General features: G+C 41.8%; 1 pseudogene; it reads left to right on the top strand.

The window, feature by feature from the left end:
- The first annotated feature begins 6,309 nt into the window (after positions 1-6,309).
- Positions 6,310-7,063, top strand: LOC123582615 (annotated as a pseudogene).
- Positions 7,064-13,991: the final 6,928 nt, after the last annotated feature.

Genomic DNA, 13,991 nt, shown 5'->3' with positions numbered 1-13,991 from the left:
GAAAATTACAGAAAATAGATAGACTAGGAGAAAAAAGTCTGCAGGAGTTACTGGTGGTAGCCGAAAAGGTATATAATAACCGGGAGCCTCCTGAGGACAAGCAGGCTCGCGCCATGGCGGCTGCCAGCAGTAAGCAGACTCGAGACCTGGCCAGAATACTACTAGCTACCACTGCTGACTTCCCTGAGGAACGAGACCGCCGTCTCCGGCAGCTGGCAGATGATGCAAGAAAAGGTAAAGGAACCACCAAGGGGGGGAAGCAGAGGCTGCAGAAGGATCAGTGCACATACTGCAAGGAGATAGGGCATTGGGCCCAAGATTGTCCAAAAAGGGCCGGCAGGAAGGGAAGCAAGACTGATCGAGTAAAAGTCCTAGAGCTAGATGAACTAAGTGATTAGGGGAGTCGGGGTTCGGACCCTCTCCCCGAGCCCAGGGTAACTCATAAAGTGGAGGGGACCCCTATTGACTTCCTTGTCGACACCAGAGCACAACATTCGGTCCTCCGCACCCCACAAGGAAAACTAGCTAGCAAGAAGTCCTGGGTACAAGGGGCAACTGGTATGAGCCAGTATTCATGGACTACCCGAAGAACAGTAGATTTGGGAACGGGCCAGGTATCCCACTCCTTTGTGGTAATAACAGAATGCCCCTACCCGCTGTTAGGACGGGACTTACTGACCAAGATTGGAGCTCAGATAACTTTCAGACAAGGGGGCCTCAGGTCACCGATGGCAAGGGCCACCCCATCCAGGTCCTGACCATGAAACTGGAGGATGAATACCTCCTCCACCAGGAGGCGCTCCCGAGAGAGAATAATATAGACAGATGGCTACAAGAATTCCCCTCGGTTTGGGCAGAGACGGGGGGGATGGGACTAGCCGCTCACAGGACCCCAGTCCTGGTAGAGCTCAAGCCAGGAGAGAGTCCGGTAAGGATCAAACAATACCCCATGTCTCAGGAGGCCTGGAAGGGGATCCAGCCACACATCCGGAGACTACGAAGCCTAGGGGTACTAGTTCCTTGCCAGTCTGCCTGGAACACCCCCTTACTGCTGGTCAAAAAGCCTCACACAAATGACTACCGACTGGTACAAGACCTCCGGGAAGTAAATAAGAGGGTCGCGGACATACACCCAACTGTTCCCAACCCATATACTCTCTTGAGCTCCTTGGCGCCCTCCAGGATCTGGTATACTGTACTAGATTTAAAGGACGCCTTCTTCAGTCTGCTGCTGGCACCCCAGAGCCAACCCTTGTTCACCCTTGAGTGGCATGATCCGGAGGAGGGCTACAGTGGGCAACTCACCTGGACACGGCTACCTCAGGGATTCAAAAATTCACCCACCATCTTTGATTAGGCACTACACGAGGACTTGGGTGAGTACAGAAGGGAGCACCCTGGCCTCACCCTTCTACAGTACATAGATGACATCCTGATTGCTGCCGACATGGCCAAAGACTGTGAGCGAGGGACCCAGGACCTGCTGGCTACCCTGGGGGCCTTAGGGTACCAGGCATCCAGGAAGAAGGCTCAGATATGCAGGGAGAGGGTAAGTTACCTGGGATATATCCTGGAGGGCGGACAGCGGCGGTTACCAGATGCCAGAAAAGAAACCGTCCTAAAGATCCCTACTCCCACCTCCCGAAGAGAAGTGAGGGAATTCCTAGGATCAGCCGGCTACTGCCGCCTCTGGGTCCAGGTTTTGCTTAGATCACCAGGCCCCTATATGAAGCTACCAAAGAGGGGAAAACATTTAAATGGGCTGAAAAAGAAGAAACTGCATTTAATTAGTTAAAAAAGGCCCTCCTAAGTGCCCCAGCCCTGGGCCTACCAGACATTACGAAGCCCTTCCACCTCTTTGTAGACGAACATAAGGGAATAGCAAAAGGGGTTCTAACTCAAGCCTTAGGCCCCTGGAACCACCCAGTGGCTTACCTGTCTAAGAAACTAGACCCAGTGGCTGCCGGCTGGCCGCCATGCCTAAGAATTATTGCAGCGACAGCACTTCTAGTCAAGGATGCAGACAAACTGACCCTAGGACAGGAGATCTGGATCACGACCCCCCACGCCATTGAAGGAGTCCTGAAACAGCCTCCGGATAGATGGATGAGCAATACACATATGACTCATTACCAGAGCCTCCTACTCAACCCTCCACGAGTGCGGTTCCACCCCAGTGCAGCCCTCAATCCTGCAACCCTGCTGCCTGACCCTGACCTAGGTGCTCCACTACATGACTGTGCAGGAATCCTGGAACAAGTACATGGATTCCGGACCTGACCGACCGGCCCCTCCCCGATGCCGAGGCTACTTGGTTCACTGATGGCAGCAGCTTTGTGCGAGACGGACACAGGTATGCGGGTGCAGCGGTGGTCACTGAAACGGACGCCATATGTGCAGAGGCTCTACCCTCCGGAATGTCAGCCCAGTGAGCAGAGCTCATAGCCCTCACCAAGGCGCTGATGCTGGGAGCTGGAAAACGGCTTAACATCTACACAGACAGCCGTTATGCATTTGCTACAGCTCATATTCATGGGGCAATTTATCAGGAGAGGGGGTTACTGATGGCAGAAGGACGGACTATAAAAAATAAGCAGGAGATACTTAAACCTGCTTACGGCCTTATGGCTTCCTGCCAAGCTAGCCATTATCCACTGCCAAGGGCACCAAAAAGCTGATAACCCAGTAGCTAGAGGTAATTGAAAGGCTGACCAGGCAGCCAAGGCAGTAGCCCTTACTCCAGTCCCCACCATGACCATACAACTACCGGACCCAGGAGACCCAGTTTTATCAGACCAGCCCAAATACTCCCAGGAGGAGTTACAGCGGATCATTCAAAATTAGTGACACCCTTTGGCCACCTTATAATGAATTGCTGTTACTCCTGGAGATATCTAGAAGATCCAACCGAGTTGGAATTGGAAACCTCCTATCAGTAAAAGGATTGTCTCTTTTTCACACAATACTTAAAGAATCTTGTCACTCAAGGCTAATGGAAACTCTGAGGACTATCTCCATAAGAACATTATTTGCATATAAAAGCACAAAGGCCATCTTCCTTTTATCCTTAAAATTGCATATACCCCGGGGGCCCTGGCTAGCTAAGTTCAGTAGAGCATATGAATCTTTGATCTCCTGTTTGTAAATTCAAGCCCCACCTTGAGTATAGACATTACATAAAAATAAAATTAAAAACAAAACAAAACTGTGAGGCCCCTGGGTAGCTCAGTCAGTTAAGCATCTGAGTCTTGGTTTCAGCTCAGCTTGTGATTTCACAGTTTGTGAGACAGAGCCACATATTGGGCTTTCACTGATGGCATGGAGTCTGCTTGAGATTCTCCCTCTCTCTCTCTCTGTCTCTGTCTCTCTCTCTCTCTCTCTCTCTCTGTCTCCTTCTATTCTGCCCCTCCCCTGCTCATTCTCTCTTGCTCTATTTCTCTCAAAATAAATAATCTTAAAATTTTTTCTGAATAAAAAAGAAGGCATATGCCACAATCTATTGTTTATTTTAAAGAATTTACCTTTGTTTACTTTGAGAGAGAGAGAGAGAGAGAGCGCGTTCATACACAACTGGGGGGAGGATCAGAGAGTGAGGGAAACAGAGAGAATCCCAAGAACGCTCTGCACTATTAGCACAGAGCCCAATGTGGGGCTCGAAACTACAAACCCTGAGATCATTACCTGAGCCAAAATCAAGAGTTGGAGGCTTAACTGACTAAGCTATTCACATGCTCCTCTATTATTTATTTTAAAATGATCTTCTCATTCAGTCAGTGCTCTAGAGTTTTAAACTATATGGACAATAATGCAAGTAAAAATATTCTAGACTTAGTCATTATATAATATTTAATGTACCTTACTTCCTACAATATTCTTTGGAAAATAATTTATGATATTGCTAATGTAATATTTTCCATTTAAATTTCAATAGTTTTTTTTAATGCATTTGACTTCCATTTAGTGCTTAATCCTTTTATACTTAGGAATTATAATATTATAATTTATGTATATATAAATGACCAATAGATAAAAAGGTGCTCAACATCACTCATCATGAGGGAAATGCAAATCAAAACTGCAATGAGAGATCACCTCACACTGGTCAGAATGGCTAAAATCACAAACACAGGAAACAACAGGTGTTGGTAAGGATGTGAAGAAAGGGAAACCCTCTTGCACTGTTTGCTCCTGGGAATGCAAACTGGTACATCTGCTCTGGAAAACAGTATGGAGTTTCCGCAGAAAGTTAAAAATAGAACTACCCTACAATTCAGTAATTATACCACTAGGTATTTATGCAAAGATTACAAAAATACTAATTCGAAGGGATATATGCACCCCAATGTTTATAGCAACATTTTCTACAATAGCCAAATTATGGGAAAAGCCCAACTGTCTACCAACTGTTGAATGAATAAAGAAGAAGTGGTATATGTATAGAATGGAATATTCCTCAACAGTGAAAAAGAATGAAGTCAGCGCACCTGGGTGTCTCAATGAGTTAAGCATCTAACTTTGGCTCAGGTCACCATCTCACAATTCCTGAGCTTGAGCCTGCATCAGGCTCTCTGTTGTCAGCACCCTCTATCCCTCTCTCTCTCTCTCTCTGTCCCTCCACTGCTCATGTTCTCCCTCTGTCAAAAATAAACATTAAGAAAAAAATAATGAAATATTTCCATTTGCAATGATATAGATGGACCTAGAGAGTATAATGCTAGGTGAAACAAGTCAGAGAAAGACAAATACCACATGATTTCATTCATAGTGGAATTTAAGAAACAAAACAAGAAAACAAAGGGAAAAAATAAGAAAGAGAGACAAAGCAAGAAATAGACTCTTAACTGTAGACAACAAACTGATGGTTACCAGAGGGGAGGTGGGTGGATGGAGGGATTGGTGAAATAGATGATGGGGATTAAGGAGTACACTTGAAATGAGCATTGGATGATGTATGGAAGTGTTGAATCACTATATTGTACACCTGAAACTAATATTACACTGTGTTAACTAATTGTAAATTAAATTAAAAAATCTCATTACTAATAATGTGCAGATGGAACAGGACACAGATTCAGAGATTTCTGGAGTATCTTCTGAGAATTTAAAGTGAGGACATAAGCAGAATGAAAGAAAAATATTTATGCATAAAATATCCTTTGCCCCCTTAAAGAAAACAATGTAACAATATAACTTATTACCTCCTTTATTCAATTTTACTTGAAAACATGTATTTTTCTCCTGTGGCAGAGACTGATTACTAACATAAAAAGTATCACATGGACTTTGACCTCGTGCTCACTATTCCATAGGAAAAGAAATGTTGGACCCATCTTGAAAAAAAATTCACATATGCGTTTTATAGGAAATTGTGTGGCAGCCCCACGGAAGGTTGTCTGGGGTTGGCCATGGCCCTGGGCTTCTTCTGTCACCCAAGGCTCAAACAGATAAGTTGCCACACTCATGAGGGGACACCCACTTGACAGGGTCCCTACAGCTTCCCTAAGCCACTGTCAATTCAGGCCCTGTGTACCTACAAATATTCCTCATCCCCCTAGATCAAGAGCCCTTTCTCTTTCCAGAACACTGCTTGAATTTTCTGTGACATTTTTGAAAGTTTGATATTAAACCTATGATGCCTACATTGTGTTCTTCTGTCAACCAATGGGAAGGAAGGAAGAACAGAAGAATGAACAATGGGAGGGGAAAAGAGAGGAGGAGAGGAGAAGACAAAACAAGGGAGACTCTGGGAAAGGGTTCTCAATGTGGAGGAAGGTGATACAGATAGGGAATGGAGGAAGGCAAATCAAACCCTGTGTGACTAAATTGGAATTGCAAGTATCATTATAATTACATGTGAAAAATACATGCACACACAGTTTTTATGGATCTATATATCTATACACAGATCCTCCACAACTTATGATGGGGTTATGTTCTGATAAGCCTGAGTTGAAAATATTAAAAGTCAAAAATGTTTAATACACCTAACCTACCAAACATCGTAGCTTAGCCTAGCCTACCTTAAATGTGTTCAGAAATCTTACATTAGCCTACAGTTGGGCAAAATCAAACACAAAGGCTATCTTATAATAAAGTGTTGAATATCCCATGCAATTTATTGAATACTGTACTGAAAGTGAAAAATATAATGGTTGCATGGGCACAGACTGCATGGCTGACTGGTAGCTGTGGCACCTTGCTATTGTCCAGCATCAAGAAAGAGTATCATGCCTCAGATCACTAGCCTGAGAAAACATAAAAAAAAAAATTAAATTTGCAGTATTTCTCTCTTGGGTCCTTGCTTCCAAGATGACCAAGAAAAGAAGAAATAATGGCCATGTTGCAAAAAGGGTCACATGTAGCCTATTTGTGGCACCAGCTATGGCCACTGCATGCCCAAGGACAGGGCCATTAAGAAGTTCCTTTTATGTGGGTGGCTCTGTCAGCTCAGGTCATGATCTCATGGTTCATGACTTCCAGCCCCAGATCAGGCTGTCCGCGCATAGCCCACTTCAAATCCTGTATCTTCCTCTCTTCCCCTCCCCTGCTCACACACACTCTCTCAAAAAGAAAAAAAAAAAAAACATTAAAACAAAAAAAGTTCCTTTTATTCAGAACATAGTAGAGGCCACCACTGCCAGGGCCATTTCCAAAGTGAGTATCTTAGTTGCCTATGTGCTTCCCAAGCTGTATGTGAAGCTACATTACTGTGGGAGTTGTGCCATTCACAGCAAAATGGTCAGGAATTGCTCTGGTGAAGCACAAAAAGACCAAACACCCCTACCCAGATTAAAATTTTCTTTTCTATTTTTCTTTTAGAGAGGGAGAGAGAGAATGTGTGTATGCATGGGAGAGGGGCAGAGAAAGAGAGAGGAAAGAATCTTAAGCAGACTCCATGCTCAGCCCAGATCTGGCATGGAGTTCCATCCCACAAACCATGAGATCATGACCTGAGCCAAAATCAAGGGTTAGATGCTCAGCCAACTGAGCCTCCCAAACATCCCCAAACCCTACATTTAGACCAGCTGGTGCTTCCCCACAACCTCCACTGAAGTCCATGTAAGGGAGTAAGTCCTTAAGTACTGAAGAGAAATTTTTCTCTGGAACAAACAAACAAACAAACACGGAGTTTATACTTTAAAAAAATTTGAAGCATGATTTCTACGAAATGAGTATTGCATTTGCACCATTGTAAAGCTGAAAAATCATAACTTGAACCATTATAAATTGGGGAATAGTTATATAGAACTACATATTTTTTTAAGTTTATTTATTTGGAGAGAGAGAGAGCACAAGTGAGGAAGAGGCAGAGAGAGAGAGGGAGAGAGAAAATCCCAAGCAGGCTTCACACTGTCCATGCAGGGCCTGTTACAGGGCTCTATCTATCTCATGAACCATGAGCTGAAATCAAGAGTCAACTGAGCCACTCAGGTGCCCCAATATCTATACTTTTTTTATCTGAAAGGACCTAAAATCAATTTTAATAGCACCAAGACCTTGATTTCTAAACACCTTTCCCCTATGCCTATTTTTAATTTATGAATTTGAATGGTTAATATATTCACATGTTGAAAAGTCATAATGTACAAAATGACATGTAATGGCAAGTCTGCCTTCCACCCCTGATGACCATATAGCTGTATCTGTCTGGTGAAGACTCAGTTTACAACCACTGTCCTGGCATGATGATGAATAGTTCCTTCTTCCTCTCAGAAGTATGTTATTTTGGATAAGTTATATAGACACTCTAGTTGGATCCCTCTTCCTTTGCCATGCTGCCACTCTAAGACATACAGAATCACCTGTGTTATCAGTGTCTATGTATACTTCTGGAAGAATTTTATGCATATATAAGTAAATACATACATATATATATATATATATATATATATATATATATATATTAAAGAAATGGCTACTGTTAACTTTATTTTGAAGCAAATTTACATAGTATATAGCAATGGCAACTCACTAATTTTAAATATTTTGCCATATTTGGTTTGTCATGTTTTGAGCTACCATCATTTTCACCTGGATTGTAGTTTCCAGCCCCTTCCTTTCTCAACCTTTTAAATTATTTGGGAAAATTAATACACAAAAGAAGACTCCAAGAGGATAATATTGAAAACTTTATGGAGTAGGACACTGGCAGAAATGATAGAAGAGGAAAGGGAGTGTTAAAGCAGTAGAGTGGGGGGTGGGGGCGCATAAGGAAGGCTTGCAATCCTAATTTTGAGAATCAAAGAATTACAAAAGCATCTATGTACCTCCTGACTTATCTGTGATTGACATAAAACACTGAAAATATCCTTTCTCCCAGCAGCCCTTTATAAACTTAAGGACTAACACATACACCATGGTAGCATAGGCCTAAATAAATAAATAAATGACTGAAATTTTAACTTTTCCTACCTCACTCCTGAATAACTTCAGTGCAAGCCTTCATACACAATTCCGTGTAAGTCAGTAAAAGGAATAATCATGTGGATTTTTCCCTTATCATGTTCACAGTCCAATAAAGAATTAGAACTATTTAATGGAATTAAAATTTTTTTCTTGTTTATTTATTTTTGAGAGAGAGAGAGTGAGCAAGCTAGCAAGTGAGCAAGCACAAGCAGGGGACAGGCAGAGAGAGAGGGAGAGGGAGAAACAGAATCCAAATCAGGCTCCAGGCTCCAAGCTGTCAGCACAGAGCCCAATGTGGGTCTTGAACCCATGAACCGTGAGATCATGACCTAAGCTGAAGTCAGACTCTTAGGTCCAGTGGTGACTAAACCACACTGAAATTTGAATTTCAGTAGTAAGAAAATAACTACAGATAAACAAGAGGTCTTAGTCCCTCATTCCCCACCCAAACCTCTAGCTAGACATGCACATATCTATTCACAATATCCATTTATCACTTTTCACATTGCTGAATATAAGAATCTGGTTTACTCCTACTTTTAAGTGTAAGGATCTAAGGATATACACACTTAAAAGTTCATGGCAGTAGTGTTGGTGATAATTGATCACTACACATGACTCAGACAATCATCAGGTATAGAAGGGCCCTATCTATTGTGGATTTTTTTGTATACCATATAAAATGGTATCACTCATACATATGTACATATATTTAATGTACACAAGTATGCACAAGTGTTAGTATTAGATATACAGTAGTGATAGACATAGAGATTAATAGAATTATCTGGAGATGAAAATGAACAACTGGAACTACATACAGCATAGATAAACATTGAAAACATAACACAGCCATATTCTGGAGATACTGTGGGTTCAGTTCCAGAATACTGAAATAAAGTGACTATTGCAACAAAGTGAGTCAAATTAATTTTTTGGTTTTCCAGTGCATATACAAGTTATGTTTACACTCTACCGCGCTAATGTAGTTTATTATGTGTGCAATAGCATTATGTCTTAAAAAAAAAAAAAAGAACATACCTTATTTTAAACATACTTTATTGCTAAAAAATGCTACCCATTATCTTAGCTTTTGGTGAATCATGATCACTGTTATAAATCTTTATAATAAATAAATTTAAAAGTTTAAAATATTGTGGATGTGACACAGAGACATGAAATAAGCAAGTGCTGTCAGAAAATGGCACAGGTACACTTGGTTAATTCAGGATTGTTGTAAACATTCATACTGTAAAAAAATGCAATATTTGGGGCTCCTGGCTGGCTTAGTCAGAAGAGCATGTGACTCTTGATCTTGGCATTGTGAGTTCAAGCTCCAGGGATGTAGATTACTAAAAACAAACAAATAAATAAAAAAGGGGCACCTGGGTGGCTCAGTTGGTTAAGCGTCCAACTCTTGATTTTGGCTCAGGTCATGATCTCATGGTTCATGAATTTGAGCCCCACGTCAGGCTCTGCACTGTCAAATTTTCTCTCCCCCTCTCTTTGCCCCTCCCCAGCTTACATACTCTCTCTCAAAACAAACAAACAAACATTTAAAAATAAATAAATAAAATAAACTTTTAAAAAATGTAGTGTCTGTGAGGCACAATAAAATGTAGTATACTTATATTAAGCTAAAAACAAACCAATAAAACAGGCAGTTAAGAGCAAGTAAACTCTATAAACTGTATAGCTTATATATGTAATCACAAGGGATAAAACTATAAAGAGCAGCTTGGAGGATTCATCTCCATTGGAAGATGACATCAAGATTGGGAAGGGAAGGAGGAAGAAGGTGATAAATCTTTTTATGAGGAGAAATTTCCCTACATGTACCACAATTGTTAATGTTTTAACAAATGTGTTCTAAATAGTCTTGGAAATTTCCTAGTCCTCATAAGAAGTATCAGAGAAGTTTTGCTGAAAAATCTTGCTTTGCATTTATATCATTTTTTTTACTGTTTCATACTATATGCAGATCTTCAATAAATGCTGTAAATTGTTCCTCCCCACCCTGCAAAAACAAAAACAAAAACAAAAAAGAAGGGATACCCATAGATGCTCAACGTCGGCCCTCATCAGGGAAATACAAATCAAAACCACACTCAGATACCACCTCACGCCAGTCAGAGTGGCCAAAATGAACAAATCAGGAGACTATAGATGCTGGCGAGGATGTGGAGAAACAGGAACCCTCTTGCACTGTTGGTGGGAATTCAAACTGGTGCAGCCGCTCTGGAAAACAGTGTGGAGGTTCCTCAAAAAATTAAAAATAGACCTACCCTATGACCCAGCAGTAGCACTGCTAGGAATTTACCCAAGGGATACAGGAGTACTGATGCATAGGGGCACTTGTACCCCAATGTTTATAGCAGCACTTTCAACAATAGCCAAATTATGGAAAGAGCCTAAATGTCCACCAACTGATGAATAAAGAAATTGTGGTTTATATACACAATGGAGTACTACTCAGCAATGAGAAAGAATGAAATATGGCCCTTTGTAGCTACGTGTATGGAACTGGAGAGTGTTATGCTAAGTGAAATAAGCCATACAGAGAAAGACAGATACCATATGTGTTCACTCTTATGTGGATCCTGAGAAACTTAACAGGAACCCATGGGGGAGGGGAAGGAAAAAAAAAAAAAGAGGTTAAAGTGGGAGAGAGCCAAAGCATAAGAGACTCTTAAAAATTGAGAACAAACTGAGGGCTGATGGGGGGTGGGTGATGGGTATTGAGGAGGGCACCTTTTGGGATGAGCACTGGGTGTTGTATGGAAACTAATTTGACAATACATTTCATATATTTAAAAAAAAAAAAGAAGGGATACCCAATAGTTATGAGAAAGCCAGGGATCTTCCTTCACTTGGTTATGAGCCTGAATAAGCCTCTATGATATTTTTACCTTTAAAATGGAATATTCTATGGAAAGCAAGAAGAACACTGGCCAATAAAGAAAAGTATTCTATAGACACTGGCTGATAGTGGTTATATTCACATCATCTGTTAAATGCAACGCCTGACAATCCTAGGTTCTGTTCAAAAGCAAAATTGTTTTAATGGACGAAAGAGAACTGTGTGAGTTGGCCTGAATGGCTGTCCCCTTTTCTGCACTGGCCACTTAGAAATGCAAAGCACGAAGCAAGTCTTGAACCCTCCTTCTGACATGCTGACAGGACCAGGGCAGAACATAAACGTCGTTTACCAAGTCCTAGGCTGTTCACTTACCTTGGCATTCAACTCATATTTCTGGCTGGAGCTCTTTAACCATGGCATGACTTGGAGAAATTGACCCTGCTTGTTGCCTGTTGCAATAAACACCATGCCTTAAGATTCTACATCAAGTTACTCTCTCACTCCCTTACCTGGAAACTTAGCTGGGTTCTCCTCAGACTAATAGAAAAAAGACTCTTCTTGAGTGCAAATAGAAGTGATTCCCAGCTTGCTTTGGAGCAATACTTTCTGGAAGGGGCTACAACTCCTCTAGGATCAGTGTTTTTAAAGCATATAAAAACATTCACCTGCTTCTTTTTAATTCCCCATATAAGCCTCAGGGAAAAACTCTGATCACCTGCTAATGTCAATCTTCTTAAACATGGCTGCATCAGGAACCTTCACAAGCTGAACTTGTAGTTCCAGTTCTGTTGACTTTGGATCACATCCAGTCCTGCACTAAGGCAATCCTGTCAGAAGAGACTAATAGTTGACAGTTGTAATACTGTAACTGTCTTTGCATCTATGCCAATCCAAGAATTTGTGAATGTCCTCACCAGCCAACTTGTGGGATGTGTCTGCTGTCAGTTAGAAGCTGTTCTGAGATAGGAAGGGAAGATAGTATACCTTTAGGGCATGCTTGTTAAATCCCTACTTGGAAGGGTGCCACACCTGGGTAATACTCCCAAACAAATCTTAAACAGCAGCTGACTTACAACATAACCACAAAGCATTAGCTATCTAAATGCTCTCTGAGCTGAGCTCTGCTTCAGGGACGTGAGCTTTGGAGGAGAGCCTGGTCCAGTGCTTTTCAAACTATAAGGAGCATAGGAATCGCTGGAGACAATATTACCATTTGGATTCTGATTCAGTAGGTCTGGGATGAGAACTCAGATTTGCATTTCTAACAAGACTCCAGCTGATGCCAATGGTGTTTGTTCACTTAGAGTAACAAAGGTTTCGGGGCTCCTGGGTGGCTCAGTCGGTTGAGCGCCGACTTCGGCTCAGGTCACGATCTCGCTGTCCGTGAGTTCGAGCCCCGCATTGGGCCCCTGTGCTGACAGCTCACAGCCCGGAGCCTGTTTCAGATTCTGTGTCTCCCTCTCTCTGACCCTCCCCCGTTCATGCTCTGTGTCTGTCTCAAAAATAAAATAAACGTTAAAAAAAAAATTAAAAAAAAGAAGAGTAACAAAGGTTTAGCATCCTGCTTAAGGTTGTACTTGTCAGGGACATGTATGTTGATAGAATCCTAATTTTTTTTTTTATTTTCTTTTAACGTTTATTTATTTTTGAGACAGAGAGAGACAGAGCATGAACAGGGGAGGGGCAGAGAGAGAGGGAGACACAGAATCTGAAACAAGCTGCAGGCTCTGAGCAGTCAGCACAGAGCCCCACGCGGGGCTCAAACTCACGGACCGTGAGATCATGACCTGAGCCAAAGTCGGACGCTTAACCGACCAAGCCACCCAGGCGCCCGGATAGAATCCTAATTTTAACTAAACTTATGTGGGATCTTGAACAAGTCCTTTCCCTCCACAGGTGAGTTTATGACTAACCCCCCTCCCACATTTGCCTTGATAAAGTTTGAGTTTAAAGCACTCATTTACATATTAGACTGAGCTTCAGTTCTGCACTCTCATATTTGGTACATTTCAGTGATTTTCTCTATCCCAGTTAGTGAACCTTCAGTTGTACTGCTTACACTATCATTTCTCTCAGAGTGTGGTCCTCAGATCAATCCTGGCACTTGTAAGAAACAAATTCTCACGCCCCAAAGCAGACCTAGTAAATTAGAAACCTGGGCGGGGGGGGGGGGGGGGGGGGGGGGGGTTTCACCCTGTGTCTTAACAAGTCCTCAGATTATGCTCATGAACACTCAAGTAGGAGAACCATTGCCTTTGCCAGAGGGATATAGCAGAGTCAAGCAGAACCACTGGAAAAAACAAAATATCCAAAAATGAGGAAAGAGCTAAATTATGAGGTCAAATTATAATTGAGATAATTACTTTATTGATATGAAAAATGTTTCTGATATTAAGAAAAATTTTCTAAGGATCTCTAACTGATACAGGAGGTGGTGAACTAGACAGGGTATGCATACAAGTAGAGGGTAAAGAGTGAGAAGCTAAAGATGTAAGATTTCTACTCACATAAGAGAAATTACCTTCAGTGACTGGATAAAGGGGCAGCAAATTCTAAGACAGCTTCATATAGGCTGAAGTTGAGAATTACAAAGAGAAAAGCTGTATCATATTGTTCAAAATACAAGTATATGAATCTGAAGATAATGCATAAATATGATTTGTATCCCTTGGAAAGGGGAGATACATATGGGAGAGAGGGAACATTTTATTAAAAACTTGATATC

The sequence above is a fragment of the Leopardus geoffroyi genome, chromosome B3 (assembly GCF_018350155.1).
Source record: "Leopardus geoffroyi isolate Oge1 chromosome B3, O.geoffroyi_Oge1_pat1.0, whole genome shotgun sequence".
NCBI classification, from domain to species: domain Eukaryota; kingdom Metazoa; phylum Chordata; class Mammalia; order Carnivora; family Felidae; genus Leopardus; species Leopardus geoffroyi.
Note: the sequence above shows the minus strand (reverse complement) of the source record. Positions and strands in the feature narration are given on the sequence as shown.